Here is a 5,954-nt window from a genome sequence, read left to right on the forward strand (position 1 = left end):
TTGGTTCAATTATATTAAAAACTTTATATTTTGAAAGTAGAGACTTGAAAGTGTAATATAATACCACTTTCGTGCTAAAATATGATATGAAATTGTAAATTCCCATACCCTTTAAATAATAAAGAATATCTTGAAGATAAACTTCAAAGTCCATTTGCTGCCGCCCTCGGTGTAATTAAATTTCTTTTTCAAATTGGCGGGATTTTTTTATTTTCCCGCCTTATTTGTGTGTGGGCATTTTTGCGGGAAATGTCGTCTCTCTGTGGTGAATTTAGCGGTTGTCTTGTCGAGCACCCCATGAAGTCATTAACGGTTTGATCAGTTTTGCGTGGTTCAACGGGACAGGTGAAGTGTGTTTGTTGCGACGTAAGTATTTTTAGATTATTTCTCTGATTATTTAATTTGCAATTTTAATTGGATTGAAATATCGGGCGTCCTTTAGACGGTAATTAAATTTGCTTTTTCTAAAATTTTGGGGATGTTTGAGAACTTGGAAAATTAGTGAAGGTTAATTAAATAAATTCCGAGAAATGTTACGGGTATTGTAGTTGAAAGGTCATAAGGTTGGTTACTGAACTTTTTGGACATGGATCAATCGGAAAGTTGTTGAAATTTTAGCGACTGTAGGGTTTTTTATCCACATCGTATGATGTACATCAACGATGTGGGTCTTAGTTTGACCTGCCCTATTTTTGTCGTCGTCGTGAAAGAGTAGCGCCTTTGGCAGTATAAAATTTTTCGTTCGTCATTGAAGGGAGAGTGAATGGGAGAGGATTGTAGTGAGGTGATATATTTCATTCGTGTATTTTAAAAGGATGGGGATTATAATAGTAAGATTAATCATTGCATTTAATTGTGAATTGTGTTTTACTTTTGCTCGATATATTTCATTATCAGCGTCAGATTTTAACGTTGAAAACCCCATCCCATTCCACCAGCCGAAAATGAGTGATTAACTTTAGACAAAGGCTTAGTGTTAAGAAACTTCGATTTTCTCGAAAACCTTAAATGTCGAAGGATTAAAGAAACAAGGACTAACGTAGAACAGTTGGAAAATGAACTGGATGCGTACACACTTGCGTAATTCGCTGAAAGGTTTAGGAAGACGAGGAACTAAACTGAATTAGAATACCAAGAACCTTATACAACCGCCAGAAACAGGGCCTTCATAAATACAACGTGGGGATATTTTGGCGCGAAACAGTCATATCCCATAAGGGAATTTCAATACAATCAACTTTACAGTACTACCAGCCGATTTAAAGGGAATCGGCGCCAATATGTTGAATTGGAATTAGTTGTTTATTTCTATAATAAACTATCTCGTTATACGACGTATCTTTTACTTAATCCACGCCACTCTATTCTTAATCATCCTTTATTTTATCTTTTATGACATCTTATTCCCGCTCCATGCTTCACCATCCTTGTTTCTGTACAACGGGGTAGCATTAACGATCCATTGTACTCTTTGTAAATAGTAAATAAATAATATTAATACTATATTTATTGCAACATTATTATTATTATTATTATTATTATAAGAAACATAACAACAATAAGTGTAACACTCAAGTTTGCGTTTGTTTGCTATTCTAGGGAATTGCTAGCAACTTGAGTCATACTTTTTCAAATCTCAAGGACAATTCTTTTATTTTGCCTTAGTAACAAGAAATTCCTTATTGAAACTCTTTTTTTATTGGATTAGGCCGTTGCTATCTCACTATGATAAAACCAAGAAGGGATATTTAGCTTACTAGGGAGAAGGTGTAAGTTGCCCGAGGGGGAAACCACTTGTGAAATCAGGTGTACAAAATTTTTGAAATCACAATTGAAGTCCATAAATTGTTTTTGAAGTCTCTATAAATCGCAAAGTTTAGTTGAAATCTCGGAAGTCTTAGGAAGTCCCTAGAGAATCCCTTGAAGTCATGCGAAGTCCCTTGAAAATCGCTTGAAGTCAGTCGAAGTCTCTCGGAAGTCTCTTGAAGTCATACGAAATCCCTTTGAAATCTCTTGAAGTCTCTCTGAAGTCAAGAGAAGTCATACGAAGTCTCTTGGAAATCTCTTGAAGTCTCTTGGAAATCTCTTGAAGTCTCTTGGAAATCTCTTGAAGTCTCTTGGAAATCTCTTGAAGTCTCTTGGAAATCTCTTGAAGTCTCTCGGAAATCTCTTGAAGTCTCTTAGAAGTCATACGAAGTCCGTTGGAAATCTCTTGAAGTCAAATGAAGTGGTAGAAAAATCCCTTGAAGTCTATTGAAATTCCGTCTTTCATGAGTGGAAATTTCCTTTTCTTCAAATTTTATTTTCAATAGTCTTGATCAGGGCCGGAAATAAGCACAGGACACTGGAATTTTAAAATGTGCCATAATTTTGTTAAAACCTAAGGGGGTCACTGGACAGTTTGACCAATAAAATTTTGGAAGTTTTGATAGCTTGACTATGGAGATGTGATACTATTTCTGCACACTACAGTGGACAATGTCCTATAAATTTTCCAGTCAAACAGGGGGAGGGGGCCTGGTCTTGATCCCTCAATTTTCGGCCGTTTTCGGAGGTGCAATGCTACCAGACTCTTGTGCCAGACACTCTTCCCCAGAATTTTTTCCTTTTTGGACTTATTGTCGGCTGCTAATCATTCCGTTTTCAAAGAATATTCGTAAAAACGATATATTTTTGTTTGTGGCGAAGTTTAATTGGCTTAATTTAAACTACTATTTAACTAAATTGGGAACCTTCGAAATACAGCATACAAGCAGCCAATTTAAAAATTGTGTCTTCTAGTTCTCTGAACTATGAATTCGAGTATGAATCAGACGATAATCAGTTTCAAAAACCTGAGGGGTCGAACGTTTTGGAAAAAGTGCACGGGATTTCGAAATCCAATTTGATTTCTTCGGATTTCGTTTGATTTCGTCGGAATTCAATTGATTTCGTCGGATGTTGTTTGATTTCAAAATTCGATAAAATCCAACGGATTTTGCAATTTTTCCCGTGATTTCCTCGGATTTTTTCCATGATTTCGGCAGATTTTGGGATATTTCAATTGATTTCGTTGGATTTTGTGATTTCTTTTGAGTTTGGATTTCGTGAATTTTGTAATGGATTTCGCGATTTCGTTAGTGATTTTGTGATTTCTTTGTTGATTTTGTGGTATCTTTACTGATTTTGTGATTTCTCTACTGATTTTGTGATTTCTTTACTGTTTTGTTATTTCTTTATTGATTTCGGATTTTTTATGAGATTTTTTAAGTTGGATTTCGCGGGTAGCGTACGGGATATCATGAATGACCGACCCCTTGCAAAAACTACTGCCCAAGCGCTCACTGGCGTGATTGAGTTAGCTATGCCACGACAAAAACTTCTTTCCGTAAATAGCGGCCGATCACGTGATCACATTTTCCCGCGTGAAACGTCGCAGAATTCTTGAGACATAAGCGACGATCAAATGGATCAGTATACTATCCGGGCTTGTATCTGCGCCATATAATCAAGAAGGAATTTACTATAAGAAGGCCTAAAAAGGCGTCCGGTGCGCGCGTGATAGTCGACGATCCCCCCTCATGGGTGGGGGGAGGCTGGAAAAGAAGGCGGGACTTAATATTTTATCTTACTCTATGTTTTCCACCATCTATCTCTTTTACCTTCTCGTTAAGCCTTGGTTTGGTTTTTGGAACTCACGAAATCATAAGTATAGTACACTTGATTCGATTTAGAAACAATTATAGAACGAACTATTTTCACGTAGAGACAAGTATTCAAAATCCATTAAGTTAGGTTCAAAAGCTTTAACTAACTTATTAATGGCAATTAAAAACCATTCCCTAACCGTTTCAGCACCGCTGGCAGCCTCCATTTTCTGCTTACTTTGCTAGACGTTTTCTTTCTCTATTCGGAATACGTCAATCGCGTCTGTATGACCTATCCCCGCGGGATCCAATAGGAAAGCGCAGAGCAATGAGGGACATGAAAGGGGTGGGGCTTACTTGTCCACTAACACCGGCGTAAGAGTAGAAGCGTAAAATCTAGTGACTTATAGTCTGTCAAACGAAAGAAGAGCCCTGAGAAAGTTGTCCAAATTGGTGTCGCCACCATCGACCCCATAGTACTTTATCAACTTGTTTTCTTTTGTCAATAGTCGTCTGTAATATAGTCTGCTATATACAGATAGGCTTAATCGCAATAGAACCAATACATTTTGCAACATATGTTTAATACGTTTATGTTTCATGGTTTTTTACGATCATCGAGTATTAAAGAATATAAAACAAAATTAACGACAAGACACCAGTTTTATCTTTATTGAACTAGCATTGCAATATATTTTAATGACATAAGTTAAAGTATCTGTATATAGCAGACTATATTACAGACGACTATTGACACAACAAAACAAGTTGATAAAGTACTATGGGGTCGATGGTGGCGACACCAATTTGGACAAATTTCTCAGGGCTCTTCTTTCGTTTGACAGACTATAGGCATTCTTATAGTAAATTAATTCTTGATATAATTCTGCATAGATAATTGCTTTCGGTTGCTATGCACCTTAGTACTTAATAGCGAAGTGCATAGATATTTTTTAATTATTACAATTTAATGAAGTCTTGAGAAAAAAATAGAAATCGGCTTTAGTCTATAAATTCTATTGAAGTCACTTGAAGTCTTTAAATTATGTTGAAGTCACTAGAAGTCTTTACAAATTCTATTGAAGTCACTAGAAGTCTTTACAAATTCTATTGAAGTCACTTGAAGTCTTTACAAATTCTATTGAAGTCACTTGAAGTCTTTACAAATTCTATTGAAGTCACTTGAAGTCTTTACAAATTCTATTGAAGTCACTTGAAGTCTTTACAAATTCTATTGAAGTCACTTGAAGTCTTTACAAATTCTATTGAAGTCACTTGAAGTCTATAAAATGTAATGAAGTCACTTGAAGTCTATAAAATGTAAAGAAGTCACTTGAAGTCTCTAAATTATATTGAAGTCACTTGAAGTCTTCATAAATTGTATTGAAGTCACTTGAAGTCTTCATAAATTGTATTGAAGTCACTTGAAGTCTTTATAAATTATATTGAAGTCCCTTGAAGTCTTTATAAATTTTATTGAAGTCATCTGAAATCAAATACAGTTAGTGAAGTCTTTGAAGTCGAATGAAGTCTTTGATAGTTCAATTGAAGTCATTTGAAATCTGAAATCAGGTGTACAAAATTTTCTTAGTGGTTTCCCCCTCGAAGTTGCCTAAGTATTCGCGCGCCATAGTCCTGCAGTCCCACTTTCAAAATGCAAGGGGGACGTAAAAGGAGGCCCCGGGCTATTTCGCCTCTCCTCGGTCGTTAATAATTTTCGTCATTCGCGTCGCGCTGACGTGAGTTTTCAAGAACAAATGAGGTACTGGTTGTAATTTAGAGGCGGCGGGGATTAACTCCAGACACGTCTACGTTTGGACTCGAGATAAAGCTAGAAATGTGGCGATATACACCTTCTCCCTAGTAAACTAGATATCTCTTCTTTGATAAAACCAAACTTGTGTGTTATAGCCTTATCTTCTTTTGTACCTTTTAAGGTAAGTTTTACCGCGTTACTAATCTCGGATGATGTTATTACACAATGAAGTGAAATTTTGCAAGCTGATAAGGACTTTGAAAGATTAAATTACTTCAGTCGTGTCCATAGCCTTATTAACGCTAAATTCGGAATATTTAGTTTAATTGCTAATAATTAGTTGAAATATATAAAGATCATTCAGTAAGAACAATTTTAATGCTAGTTAAAAGATATTTTATAGTGCGCTGTTCTTTCGATAAATCTGAACGGCTAATGATTCCGGAGATTGTTCGTGAAAAGGCTCAGCAAGATAAAAGGTAGGTCTTGATTTCAATATTTGAAACATTATTTATAATTAACGACGTCATGTTGATACCTAGTTCTTAACGAATAGAAATTGCACTCCATTA

At 35.7% G+C, this 5,954-nt stretch overlaps 1 long non-coding RNA gene across 1 annotated transcript; it reads right to left on the reverse strand.

Annotated features, from left to right (window-relative positions):
- Positions 1 to 2,960: 2,960 nt before the first annotated feature.
- On the reverse strand, positions 2,961 to 5,225 carry LOC149661046 (uncharacterized). Its single transcript, XR_016369065.1, has 2 exons — positions 3,642 to 5,225; positions 2,961 to 3,575 (listed from the first exon to the last, which is right to left on the reverse strand). It is a non-coding gene; the product is annotated as an uncharacterized LOC149661046 (long non-coding RNA).
- Between the last annotated feature and the right edge of the window lie 729 nt (positions 5,226 to 5,954).

This window comes from Phalangium opilio, unplaced genomic scaffold, assembly GCF_054372755.1.
Source record: "Phalangium opilio isolate 3A_F unplaced genomic scaffold, DU_Popi_V2 ptg000070l_1, whole genome shotgun sequence".
NCBI classification, from domain to species: domain Eukaryota; kingdom Metazoa; phylum Arthropoda; class Arachnida; order Opiliones; family Phalangiidae; genus Phalangium; species Phalangium opilio.